The 14940-nt window shown below is 35.7% G+C and overlaps 1 protein-coding gene across 7 annotated transcripts in view; it reads right to left on the reverse strand.

Moving 5' to 3' along the window:
• Positions 1-14940, reverse strand: part of PARP8 (poly(ADP-ribose) polymerase family member 8) — a 188165-nt gene that overhangs the window by 131352 nt on the left and 41873 nt on the right. The window lies entirely within an intron of this gene.

Genomic DNA, 14940 nt, shown 5'->3' on the forward strand with positions numbered 1-14940 from the left:
ATGAAATTGTAGTCTCCTGCACCCGTTGGTGTTTAAATGACATGTTTTCTCAGAGGAAGCACTCCCAGCTGCAGCCTCCTAATGAAAACTATACGCAGGTGAGACAGACTTTTCTTAAGATCAGGAATGCTGCCATTGGAAAGTTTCACACTGAAGGCTACAAGATGACTGAAAATACTTTATCCCATCTCAGAAATATTTCATACACACCCCCTAAGGAAGGTAAAAAAAACAAACAAACAAAAAAAAAACAATTATTTTAATTGGATCATTAGATGACCTTCTCCTGACATGTAGCAGAGGACACAGGAGATGTATCAGAACAAAGAAACAGGCCTGTCATGTATGGCCCTGGAGACTTGGAGCACAAGGGCTCCAAGCTGAAGGTTTCCCAGGAAGTGGCTATCTAAGTTGTGTTCTGCTCAATAAGACTTGCAACCTAGCACAGGTTGGTCTGAAAGAAGAGATGCCACTTTCCCATTTTCAAAGATTCCATGTCAAATAGTTATGGTGAGGGGAAGAGGAGGAGCAAAGGTCAGCTCAAAAGCATGGTGTATTTCATGGAAAAGCAGGCTTTTGTGGCGTCAGGAGTTGGATGGTATGGCAGTTACTACTAGTTGACCCCAATATTTATTTACATCTTTTTCTATAGAAACCTGATGTTTAGCTTAGAATATGGTGCACTGAATCAGGACTATATATCCCAGGCTCCTCTGCTCTAAAGAATTATGATATAATTAAGTTCTGTCCAGTATGGTACAAACAAAAGTATTCTGCCACAGCTTCTGGGATCTTCCTTTCAGAGGCAGCTGGCAGATGTCTCTGCCACCTTCTTCCATTCTTCCCTTTTGTCAGAAACAGGGATACCACCCAGGACCATAAGGAAGAGGTGAGCTGAAAGAGGGCTGAGGGTTGCTGAATAGAGTGATCAGACCAGGCCTGAAAGACCTAAAGCAGAAGGAAAACACTTCTTATTCAGGGTGATGTTATCACCAGCTTTTTATTATTATAATTGCCAACAAACTGTGATGTGCAGCTTTAAGAACTGAGAACACACAAAAGGAGTTAAGAGGGGCCCAAAACGTACTACTTCCCAAATCCCCACTGAATGCAAACTGCTGCCGCGAGTTAGATCTTGACAGTGATAAATCAAATGTCTCTTTTCATGTAAGCAATGCAAACAACAATATAAGGATGCTTTCATTATATAAGAAGCAATAAAGGAAGATTTCCTAAACATATTGCTTTTGAAAGGTTCTCCACCAATGAAAATTAATATATTGTGGTTGTTGGGACTCATAACAAGGATAGAAGCATGTCAGATTTTTTAATTTTGCCTGAGGATTTTATGCTTTATAACAATTATACCTGACAAGACACTACAGGTTCTGTTAAGTCTTTTAGAAGTTCAATTAACAGCATAAAACTGATCTAGGATAGGCTTTGACTTTTCATAATGAAAATCATTTCTGAAGATGTACTGTGTGTTTTGTTACCAAGGGGTATTCTTTCTCCGGAGAAGCTGTGAAAATATTTCTTTTTATAACTTCTCTCTTTATTCTTTTAAACTACCAAACTTCTAAAAGAAAAAGGAAGCCACACATTTTAATATGATTCCTCTTAAAATCTACAACACAGGAGCCAAAAACACCGCCAATATTTGGATGGAATAGGGAACCCAGAAATAAATCCATGCATTAACAGTCAACTTATTTTTGACAAAGGTGCCAAGGACACACATTAAGGTAACGACAGTCTCTTCAATAAATGTTGCTGAGAAAACTGGATATCTATATGCAGAAAAATAAAACTAGATCCCTATCTCTTGCCATACACAAAAATCTAATCGAAATGAATTAAAGACTTAAATCTAAGACCTGAAACTATGAAACTACTAGAAGAAAACACTGAGAAACACTCCAGAACATTGTTCTGGGCAAAGATTTCTTAAGTAAGACATCAAAAGCATAGGTAACCAAAGCAAAAGTGAATAAATGGGATTATATCAAGCTAAAAAGTGTCTGTACAACAAAGCAAACAATCAACAAAGTGAAGAGACAACCAACAGAATGGGAGAAAATATTTGCAAGAAAATATTTGCAAACTACCCATCTGACAAGGGATTAATATCCAGAATATATAAGGAGCTTAAACAACTCAATAAAGAAAGTCAAATAATCCAATTTAAAAATGGGTAAAAGGTCTGAATAGACATTTCTGAAAAGACAACATACAAATGGCCAAAAGGTATGTGAAAAAATGCTCAACATCCTTAATAATCGGAGAAATGCAACCCAAAACTACAATGAGTTACCATCTCACCCCACTTAAAATGGCTTCTATTGAAAAGACAGGCAATAATTAATGCTGGTGAGCACGCAGAGAAAGGGGACCCGTGGTACATTGTTGGTGGGAATTAGTACAGCCACTATGGAAGAGTACAGAGGTTCCTCAGAAAACTAAAAATACAAATACCATATGATCCAGCAATTCCACTGCTGTGTATATACTCAAAAGAAAGAACACCAGTATGTCAAAAAGCTATCTGCACTCCCATGCTTACTGATGCACTATTAGCAATAGCCAAGATATGGAAGTAACCTAAGTGTCCATCAATAGACAAATGCATAAAGAAAATGTGGTACAGATACACAATGGGAAACTATTCAGCCATAAAATAGAAGGAAATCACGTCATTTGCAATAACATGGATGGAACTGGAGGACATTATGCTATGTAAAATAAGCCAGTCACAGAAAGGCAAAGACTACATATTCTCACTCATATGTCGGAGCTGAAAAAAAACTGAACCAAATTACTGTTGGCACATCTTCAGGGAGAAAAATTACATATATAATTGTATATATATGCATACACACACGTATACACACACACATACACACACATATGTGTACATATGCTTTCTCCATGGTTTTAAAAGCAGTTTCTATTTAGTCAATAAGACATTTACAATTTTTATCAAGAAGTCATTATGCAAGATTGCTTCTTAGAAAGAAGTTATAAGGTTAATTTACCTGTATTGTTTAATAATTTTATGCTAAAATTGTTTTATCAAAGCTCTTACCTAATGTCAAACTCCCAGAATATGAATTTTCAACTGGTCACAACTGTGCAATTCCTTGATGATTATATTCTCACCTCTTCAACTTCACTTGTGAAATTTTTAATAATTCCCCTTATTTCTTAGATCATTTCCATTAGCTTCCAAACATACTGTAGTATAATCAGCACTCCAGTATAATCTATTTTCTGATATAACCTAGTATAATTTTTCCAAGCTACCAACCTATTTCTCTGTTCTACTTCCTACGAACGTTTCTTGAAAGAGTCCCCATACTCACTACTTCCATTTTTTTAGTTTCCATTTTCCTTTTAAACCAATCAAACCGGGCTTCTGCTTGTTAGTATAATCAACAACCTCCATGATCCTAAATCCATCAGTCACTTCTCTCTCCCTGTCACAGCTGAACTCTCAGTAGCAATGAGTAGTAAATGATTATGCAAAATTGCTTCATGAAGAGAAGGAAGTCATGAGGTCAACTTACCTCATGTGCAAAGATTCATTGTTTTATCAAAACACTTTTGTTGGCTTCTATGACACCATGATCTCTCAGTTTCTATGCCTATGGTCCTTCCTTAGTTTCAACCACAGAACCCATCTTCTTGCTTAGCCTCTAAATTATGGGAATATTCCAGGGTTCAGTCCTGGAACCTTTTTCTCTGCTTGCACAGATATTGTATCATCTACTCTTGGGCTTTAAATGTCGTCTCTATTGCAATGAAACCCAAATCTACCTTCCCTATACACTAACCTCACACTTGAACTCCAGACTAGAAATCTAACTTCTGATTTGACCTGCTGATTCCCCACTCCTGAAATCTGTTCTTCCCATGCTTCTCTATCTTTAGCATCTACATACTTGCTCAGGCCAAAAACATTATCCTCATGATTGATTCCTTTCTTTCCTTTGCCCCCTATATCTGTCCATTCCATCGTAAGTCTCATAGACACTACTTTCTGGGGCTGCAGCTTTGCATTTCCCCTTTTTTTAACCCCAACTCAAGCCACCATCATTTTTCCCCTGGACTCCTCTAATAGCCTCCCCCAAGACTGTTAACTTCGTTTTTCCAAATAATTCATTGCATGCAGAGAATACAGCCTTCTATTTACAAATTATATAATTCAGTATATATTTACAAATTATGTAACTTTCCTACAGTAAATCTTCCAATGGCTTCCTTCATAGTTAGAATAAAATACAAATTATTTAATATGCTCTACAGATTCTTTCCCCTGCCTACCTTGCCTTGTTCATTGCTGTAAACACAGTATTGCAAACACACTGAACAGTGGCTGATACATGATCAGTGTGCAATTAGTATTTGTTAAATGAATTTATGGATGGAATACATATAAAACACATACTAAACTTACAGTATGTTTATTCAAACACAGCTTACATTCACTAGCAGGAAAAAACTAAATATTTTAGCACTCTTTTAATCTGAGACTCTTAATGTTATGTAGGCATTAGCTCATTTAATCATCAAACCCTTTGATGAGCAGATTAAAGATAATATTCACTGTATTGACACAGGTATTAAATCATGTTAAAGAAATTTCCTACCACAGGCCACTGTTTTGGACTAAGCTCCTGCACTAAGCCCAAAGACCAGACAAAACTAAAATGGAGTCATTCATGCTAGGTGTCACATAAGCTGAATTTTAAAATGGGCCAATTTTCAAAATAAAATAGGAGATTCCAACAGAAAAGGGCCTAGTCTACCTGAGCCAGCATGATAAAGAAATCCCCTCTGTTTTTACCCTGTAGGGAAAGTAACTTTGAAACAATTAATCTACTTTTTGTTCTTAATTCAGTCCTTTTCTGCCTATAAAGCCAGCTCCCTCTGCTCAGCTCAGCAGAGCACCTTCCTATTTCACAGAGGAGAAGCCGCCCAATCCATGAATCACTAATAAAAGCCAATTAGATCATTAAACTCAATTTGTTGGAACTTTGTTCTCTGATAATCAGAACTACCCTATATCGTATAATTATTATCTCACTTGTAAAACTCTATGCCACATCATAGTCATCTTCCTTTGTAATTTAACTTCCTTTGTATTCTAATGTAAGGAATAACCAGCCTCTTCCTTTCTCCATAGAAGGTTCCAAGTTAACTATTCTCAGCCGCTATGTGGAAACATGGGGATATGACATGATCATTTGAATCACAGCAAGTTTTTGGAAAGAATTACTCATTTCGATAAAGCATAGTAAATTTTGGATTCTTGCTACAACATCAATTTTATTCATTCATATGTACTTTTGTCCAAGTGGGAGTTAAAGAGGAATGGAATTACACTGAGAAAGCTGGGAACTGAACACTTCAAATAAGGATCCAATATAGTGCTTATCTTTACCCATTATGTATGAAGAAGGTAGTATTTTTTAAAAAAAGGTTATATTATTCTTGAGACTGAAAAGAAGGAGACAGAAGCTCTGGACATAACTGTTTGTAAAAAATCTAATAGTTTCAACTGCCAATTTCATACAAGCATAGAAATTTGCTAACATAAGTTAAAAAGTAAACATACTATATATTATAATTTAAACACTGAAGTTTTTTATATTCTCTCAATATTTACCTGTTCCCCTCGTTACTACTGTCTGTGGTGTAGAGGTCTGAAAAATAATTGTTTAAAAACACAAATTTTAAAATTTTGATTAATCATGTTATCTGTTATTTATTAAGTGACCAATTTTGGTCATCTTTATTTGCAGTAATCACAAGCTTTTATAGTAGATCCTCATGAATACCATGACACTCTGACACACACCACAACCCCCTACAAAAAGTATACACTACAATTTCCCTTCTCTTCTCAAATGAGGAAGGAGCTCATGAAAGTATAAATAAATTCCTAGAACAGTTATAAAAATATAGGTGAATTCATAGGAACTTATCCAAAATATGAAACATATCCATCACACATATTTTGACAGAGTGTGGAGGAGCATTTTGCCTCCTGCCTACTGTTCTACTGCATGGAAAGGTTACTAAAGAGCGATAACTGTGGGTGCTTTCATAAAGACCATGTGAGACGCTTTTGCACTGCGGTCATGTTGGGTGAATTTACGTTACTGTTTGCAGCAGTCTTTTGAGAGTGCTGAAGTGAGAGGAGGCACTGCCATGGGTCAAAAATTGATATGCTGCTTGAGTTGGGAATAGTTAGCTGGCCACTGATGAGTGTTTCCTGATGAACTCTTGCTAAAATTACAGAAGATGAAAGGAAAAAAAAGCATAAATTCACAAAGCAAGAATGAAAGAGGAATCCGTGGAAGACAGATTTCAACCACTTTTAGAAAAAGACAAGGGGCTAGAAAAACGTGAAGTGATCTAACAGTGTGGAAAAGCTAGTGGTGGGCTTCTTACAGGAATGACAGCTAAGGATAACAGAAGCAGTGGCTGCCTTAAAGACCCTGGAAAAGCCCCAGTCTTGTACACACAGTCAGCTGCAGGAGGGAGGCTAAAATCAGGGGCTGCTTGGAAGGCTGCACATAGAGTTGGAAGGCCCTGGTTCCTTCTCTGTGTGACTGCTTCCATCATAAAGCCTATCAGTCCACAGCCCTGTGGGCACCCCACAGCTTCCAATAATCTTGGCAATAACTTAATCCCCCAGAACACATTCCTTCCTTTGTGACATGGAAATAATGCCTATTTGTATTTGTTTTCTATTGATACTGTGCAAAATCAGTGGCTACCTAATACATGCGGGGCTTAAAACCTAGATGACGGGTTGATAGGCGCAGCAAACCACCACGGCACATGTATACCTATGTAACAAACCTGCATGTTCAGCACATGTATCCCAGAACTTAAAGTAAAATAAAACAGAAAATTAAATAAATAAATGGTTTAAAAAATAGAAAAGAAAAACTGTAATTCTGTTCTAAGAGGATTATGGAAAGATAGTGATAGAATTTCAATGTCTTATTTCCTATCCCTTCTTCCTAGCTTGAATTTATTTGTCTATGTTAAGCCAAGCAGCAATCGGTGTTGGTGAGCTGTTGTGTGTAAGGTATTGAGTTCCAAAAAGTCTTGACAGAGAAGAAAATGTGGGGCTCTTTCCAACATGGGTTAGGCATTGTTCTGAAAACCAGACTCAGATACCCTCAAAATAAACTTTGTGCTTGATGAATTCTGGGAAAAAAAAAAGAAAGAAAGAAAAGAAAAATCACCAGTGGCTTAAAATGCCACAAATGTATCATCTTACAGATCTACAGGTCAGAATTCCAATTAAATGGGTTCAACCAGACCAGAATCAAGATGTCACGGGGGCCACATTCCTGCCAGGAGCTCCAGGAGAAAATCCATTTCCTTTCATTTCCAGGTTCTAGAATCTGCCCACATTCCTTGCCTCATGGTTCCTTCCATCTTGCTAGGCTGCAGCAGAGCATCTTCAGATCTCTGACTCTATCCCTCTGCTTCCTTCATCCCATCTCCTTCTCTGACTTGCCTGCCTCTTCTAAGGATCCATGTGATGACACTGGGCTCAACATAATTATCAAGGTAATCCCCCCATCTCAAAATCTTAATTTAATCACATTGGTAAATTCCTTTTGGCCATATAAGGTAATATGTTCACAAGTTCCAGGATTAGGATGTGCATATCTTGGTGGCCATTATTCTGTCTACCACATTATATTATCAGATTAATGAAAAAATTAAATGAGATTATCCAAATAATAATAATAGCTGGGTGTGATGGTTCACGCCTGTAATCCCAGCACTATGGGAGGCACAGGGGAGCAAATCACATGAGCCCAGAAGTTCAAGGTCAGCCTGGGCAACAAGGCAAAACCCCATCTCTACAAAAAATACCAAAATTAGCCAGGCATAGTGGCACATGCCTGTAGTCCTAACTACTTGGAGGGCTGAGGTGGGAGAACTGCTTGAGCCCAGGAGGCCAAGGTTGTGGTGAACCAAGATCACACCACTGCACTCCAGCCTGGGCAATAGAGTGAGACCCTGTCTCAAAATAATAATAATAATAATAATATCTAATGTTTATTGAGCACTCAATATGAATAAGCACTCTTGTAAGTCCTTTGGATAATTAACTTATTGAAACATCACCACAGATCTATAACATATAGGTGACTCTCACAGCCATTTTATAAATGGGGAAAATAAAGCACAATTAATATACCTAAACCTAATAACACAGCAAATATCTGACATGAGTGGTTTTGAAAGTCAAGCCATCTGGCACTTATACTCACTCTTTTAATTGCCACAGAAACACTGAATAAATTTTAGCTGTTATTATTACATCTCTGCATTGAGTTTATTATAATACTTTACCTCATGCCACTAACATAAATAATAAAAAAAATCTCCTAAACACAATAAAATCAAGCCTAATGTTAGCAACAAAACTTAAAAAAAAAAAAAACCTTGTTCCTCCTTCTTTCCTGTTTTAAACAGTCCTTATACCAAAATATCTTTCTTCTCCTTCTGACCACCAGATCCATATTTGTTTCTTTCTCACCCTGCATGCTCCCGTGGCTCCCTGCACTTATCTTGTCACTTATGACATTATACTATAATGTTTGCTGCTTTATCTCATCCCTGCTCTGTGAATGCCTTCAGGACAGGGACTCTTCCATATTCAGGGTGGCCTGCAGAGCCTGGTCCTCAGTGCTTACTGAATGAGTAAATGAGGAAATCATGAACTACAATAATTTAAAAATCTGGTCAACTGTTTTGCCAAGAATCTTTGCAACTTTTACTATTTTGTACATTTCTTATAATAAAATGTTGTCTGATATTAACATAAAAACAATATGAAGTTGAATAGATTCTAAAAAGCTCCTGTTAGTTTCTGCCATCAACGGTACAATAATTGAAGCATGAAAAACATGACCAATTCATTTTGTTGTATTATAGGTGCTCCACAAAACAGTACATATTTATTGTAGGGAAACAGAAGATTTCCCAGAAGTTGGGTTTTTTAAAGTATAAAATGCCAAATATCTATTTCTAAATATATAATCCTGGGAGGAGCCTACAAAATGGTAACCAACAGCCAAAGGTCAGCATATGCTGTTCTTATTATTTTGGACATAACATAATTTAGTTTCTGCCATTTCACTTTGTGATCTATTTCAAATCACTCTGAATAAAGTGACGATTAATAAAACTTACTACTCTTAAAATTGATAAAGAATAAACTTATATTGCACCATAAATATCTGTCAGAAGTAGAAGAAGTAATGAGGTCCTTCAGGATGCAGATAAATCAACTTTGCAGAAAAATCATTTAGATTTTTGTTTCTCAGAAGGTTTATTATTACCACAATAATGCTAGATAAATAGCCTGGCCTATGATTTACTCTACTCGCTTAAAAGAGAAAAGAGAAGTTAACAGCTGTTAATAATCACTATGGAAAACAGAAATAAAAGGTAAAGCAGTGATGTGTCTCAGCAATAATGCTTTTGGCTGCAACTGTCAAAAACCTATACTGAATTGACTTTAAAAATAAGGACCTTGATTTTCTTATATAAGTGCAGAAATGTATGTTGGATTATGGGCAGGAGGGTTGGGGGTTAGGGCGGGGTGAGGAGGTCCATGATTAATTCAGCGGCTCAACCAAGGACTCATTCCCAAAGACTCAAATTCTGCCCATTTTGTCTTTCTGTTTCTCACAGTATAGCAGCAGTTTCAAACTACATCTGGGCTAACTTCCCGTGTGGCCCACATGACAGGTGCTGCAGTCCCAATATCACATCCAGAAATGAAAATGAAAGTCAGCCCCAGAAGCCACAGAGCAAACTCCTCACATTTCAGAGGCCAGAGAGAAGTTCCTAGACAGCCCTGAATCAATCAGTTAGGGGAGGAGGGAGAAGGCAGGCCAGAGGGACAAGTCACATGACTGAATTAAACTAATAGGCTTTTATTCCTGAGCTGGAGAGAGGGCCATGCATTTTCACTAAGGTATGATTTCTTGAACAACACTGGTGTTCCCTTTGCATGGAAAAAGGTAGTAATGAATGGCTGATAGACAACAATATTTAAAACAGCAAGACTATCAGAAGACTTAGCTCTACAATTGGCCTAATTCCCAAGCTCTAAGGAGGTAAAACGAGAGAGGAAAGTTTCATAATAACATAATTGTGTTTACCAGAGGAGGAATCAAGATGCCATTTTACAGACGACCAGTAGCAACAAACAATTCACCACAAGGTAGTTAAACACACTAATATATGCTGAGGCTAGGAAAGCATTCAAATATACACATTTGATTGTATGCACAGGCACATATGTATATGTGTTTATGTACAGATAGAGACATAGATATGGATAAATGATTGACAGACAGTTATAAAGCTACAGATAGAAACAGATACACTGTGGCTAGGTAATAAGTCATCAAAAGTAGAACCTGTTAGATATAAAAATTTTCAATCACATATGTAGGTTGCAGACACAGAAACAAAAATTGTGTTCTTTTTCAAAAGTCTACACCAGAGTTACACTGCTAAATCTGTTATATTTAAATATTGATACTTTGAAAAGGGAGAATGAAGTCCAAGACAATTCACACAACAAAAGAGCATCCACACAAAAACAAGCTGATCCTTATTTCTCTCTAAAAGGTTCCTACCAGACCAGAAATGAGAATTAGCAGGATCCAGTAAGATCTAAGTACCATCAGACCATCAGATGTTGAACCCATTCTAATCTCTGATTCTTCTAAATAAAAAAGGTTTCTTTAATTTAGAAAAAAAACTTTTAAAAAAAGGTTTCCTTCTAAATAAAAAAAGATATAAATAAGAAGCATGAAGCATGTGACTACTTCTTTATTACTATTGCTGATAAAGTTCTAAGGCAAAAGCAACCACTGCCTCAAAACTCACCTCAAAATATAGATAAAAGTCAGTGGGAGATGGATTCTAAGAAAAGATCCATGAAAGTACAAAAACAATCAATTTATATTTCAGATTAAACCAGACATGCAACTGGATCTCCCTATGATAACAGCAGCAGAAATGTGCATTAAGTAATGAACTAATGGAAGGTGCTTGTTTCAACACCTTTAAATAACTGAGAAAATACATCAGGAGCACAAAGATGTAATAAAATGAAAGCACAATAATTAGCCCCAGAAAAAAATTATTAATATGAATTGTCTCTGTCCAAAATCTAAAAAAAGTTTCTCCTTATTAAAGGGTCATTAAGCATATTTCACAAACATCTCAAACATACATATATATGTGTGTATATATGTATATATATGTGTGTGTGTATATATATGTGTGTGTATATATATATATACACTCTTTCTACCTCATATTCTCATAGTCTCTTCCCCCCAACACAAACACACACACACACACACACACATACACACTTGTACAAACAGTCCATCCATCCATCTCTGACTCTTTGTCTATTTATCTCTCTTTTGGTTCCTTGGTCTTTTTCTTTTCTCCTTTTTATATTTTTGCAACAGTACCAGGGCTTAATAACACTGGCATTTTTTTGTGGAACGAGCAAATTTCATCTCTGGATGAGTCAGAGTGAAGACACTGTAAGCCTGTGGCTACTGCACTCAAGAATTTTACTGATTATCTCCTACCATGGTGCTTACATTATTATTAAAATATGTTTCCCACTACCTTACTCTTAAATGTGAATAGACAGTTGAAAGATCAGTAGACATTTGAGAAAAGCCTACAACATGAATATGAAAGACAAGAAGAAATAAAAAAAAAAATGACACTTGGAGGAAACAGAAGCAGTGAAAGGAACAGAAGAAACTTAAATGTGCTTAAAAGAAATATAGATAACCAGAATATACTTGGCACATGAAACAAGAACAAAATGCTCTGAAAAGCATTTTCAAAAGAAAAAGAAAAAAAATGAAAGAATTTAAAAAGAGCCTTTGGAAATTTAAAATATGTCAAAACTTAAAAATGCAACAAAATGGTTGGAACATAAAAATGAAGAAATCTTGAAAAAGCAGAATAAAGAGATGAAGAGGTGGAAAATATGAAAGTAAATATAAGAAACTGAGTATCACTACAAGAATTTCAATGGTAGACCCCAAAAAAGGAGTAGAAGGAGGTAAGAGAATATCATCAAAGATATAAATACAAGAAAATGTCCTGGCCTGGCATGGTGGCTAATACTGGTAATCTTAGCACTTTGGGAGGCTGAGGTGGGAAGATTGCTTGAGGCCAGGAGTTCAAGACCAGCCTGGACAACATATTGAGACCCCTGTCTCTACAAAATAACAAATAAAAAATCAGCCAGGCATGGTGGCAAGTGCCTGTAGTCCTGGCTACTTGGGAGGCTGAAGCAGGAGAATTGCTTGAGCCCAGGAGTTTGAAGCTGCAGTGAGCTATGATTATGCCACTGCACTCCAGCCTGGTTGACGGGTAAGACACTGTCTCTAAAAAATAATAACAATAATTTAAAAAAAAAAATTCCTAAGACAGGAGTCTCCACAGTGAAGGGCTTTGCAGTAAACACCAAGCCTGATAGGTATTTTTTATAAGTTTACATCAAGCCATATCAATGTGAAATTTCAGAACTTCAGGGATGAAAAAGAGATTTGATAAACTTCAAAGATATACAAAGGCAAGTTACATATAAAGAAATTAGAAAAGCACTAGATTAACCAGCAACACTGCACAGTAGTAGGATATTGAGCAATCTTCAAAATTATGAGGGACAATGAGTTCTAACACAGAATTCCATACCCTCTCAATCTATTAATTAAAATGAGGGTAAAATAAAGGTATTTTAGACATGCAGCGATTAAAAAAAGAAAAATGACCTTCGATACAACTTTTCTTTACAAAGAATAAAGTTTTCTTTACAAAGAGTACTATGTTTCAGTAAAACAAGAAGAATATGGCATCCAGAAAAGAGAATATGACACACGACAACAGATGTGCATCATACTCTCAGAGAATATGGTTCAGACTCAAGAAAAAAGGAGAGCTCCGGGAAGGTCTCTAGGGTGGAGGAGAAGGCAAAACTAATTCGTTATTGATAATTTATTTGATGTGTTAAGACTATTTAGGAAAATTATTGAGAACCATGACTAATGTTCTTAAATTATTAGGGAAAAAACAATAATGGATACACAGCAAAATACAAGCTAATGGGAAAAATCATAAGCAATTTTTAACTATAGGAAAAATAAAAAGTAGAAGGAAAAAATATATACTTATGGTGTAACAGTACAGTCATTGTAATATGCTGATTAGTGATGCAACCAAAAATTCTGAAGTGGCTATGGTGAGAGATCGTGTGGTAAGGAAATGTAAGAAAGATAAATACTCACTAATATAACAGGCATTCAATAGAAACTGTCTAAAACTTATGTCAATAAAGTGCAACTCAAGCATATTGTTTTAAAATACGTTAAATAAGGTTGATATAAGACTCTTAGTACTGTTTGGTTTTGTAATCAAATATGTGCTTACTTGAAGAAATACATAAATTTTTGCCTAACTCCCCAAAGAAAACAAGAGGAGATCAGGCAACTGCATGCCAATAAAAGCAGGATAATACTGGCATTTTCTCTCTCTCTCTCTCTCTCTCTCTCTGTCTCCCCTATCTATCTCTATCTCTCTATCTCATATCTCCTTGGAATATCTTCCAAAGGGTAAATCTTCAAATCATTCAATTGATTACATTCAGATTTTAAAAGGTTAGCTTTAATGACTTAAGAATTTTAATCAAACCTTCACAATTTGCCACTGTTTTTGAGAAAAAGATTATGAATTCCAGGTAGCTGTCAAGTCTACTTAATTGTTACTGTGAAATGAGTACAAAAAATTAAAAATCTAAATTTAAAGCTCTACAGAATACAAAAGCACTTTAGGAAAATCATTAAATGTTTTAATTTCTATGTATCAAAGACAGTTTCTTTCCTGCAGGAGTTGAACCTTGGGAGATAAACTACTGACTGATTATATCTTTATGTTAATTGAATGACGAATTATATACTGTATCTAAAGAATTGTGCTTACATTATATATAAACAACAATTTACACTGATGCATGTCTGACAAGCGTCTGATTTATTAAATCAGTAAATGTTCTTATGTGTACAAAAAAGGTTTTATATCAGTTTACAAAGAACATATTGATTTAGTGAGCTACATAAATACATGCAAATCTAACACTTAAGACTATCCAATAAAAAAGCAGCTATATAGATTTTTGTGTAAATTGTGAAACCCTTGAGTAATGATTTCCATAAGCAAGATATATGCATGCTAGTATATGAAAATTACAGAAATCAATCACTGTATGCTAGCATCATAATGCACTATTAGAATCTGAATTAGGTAATGCTCAAATTAACCAAGTTTTACTTAAGTAAAAGCACTCTGGTAAAAGGTATCTGTTTTCAAAAAATGAACATACTTGGTGCTATTCTCTTTCTTCTTATTATTACTTCAAATTATTGTGGATACTGTCCCAAGCTCTGCGGTATTTGTACATGTGAGTGTGTGCTTATGTGTACTATAACATATTGTTATTCCTATTCAGAAACTGGAAAGACTACATAACTACTCAATTACAGGTATAATATGCTGAGAAAATAGTCTTAAATGCAAAAACAAAAAATAAAATAAATAACTACCCAAAATGATGAAGATCTTGAACTCAAATCCAAACTTTTGAGCTCTTAAAATCTTAATCACTAAAATTACTGTTAAGTAGGCTTGTTTCTGATATTAACAATCCTAAGAAGTTTACCATCAAAAGGCTCCAGCTATGGTCAAATGGGACAGGAAGAGAATTAAATAATTTTTCAGGCTAGAAAAACTGATACCAGACATGAAAACTTCTACATCCCAAAAACCAACCATCTGAAAAACACAAAGGTT

Source organism: Pan paniscus, chromosome 4, assembly GCF_029289425.2.
Source record: "Pan paniscus chromosome 4, NHGRI_mPanPan1-v2.0_pri, whole genome shotgun sequence".
Lineage (NCBI taxonomy): Eukaryota > Metazoa > Chordata > Mammalia > Primates > Hominidae > Pan > Pan paniscus.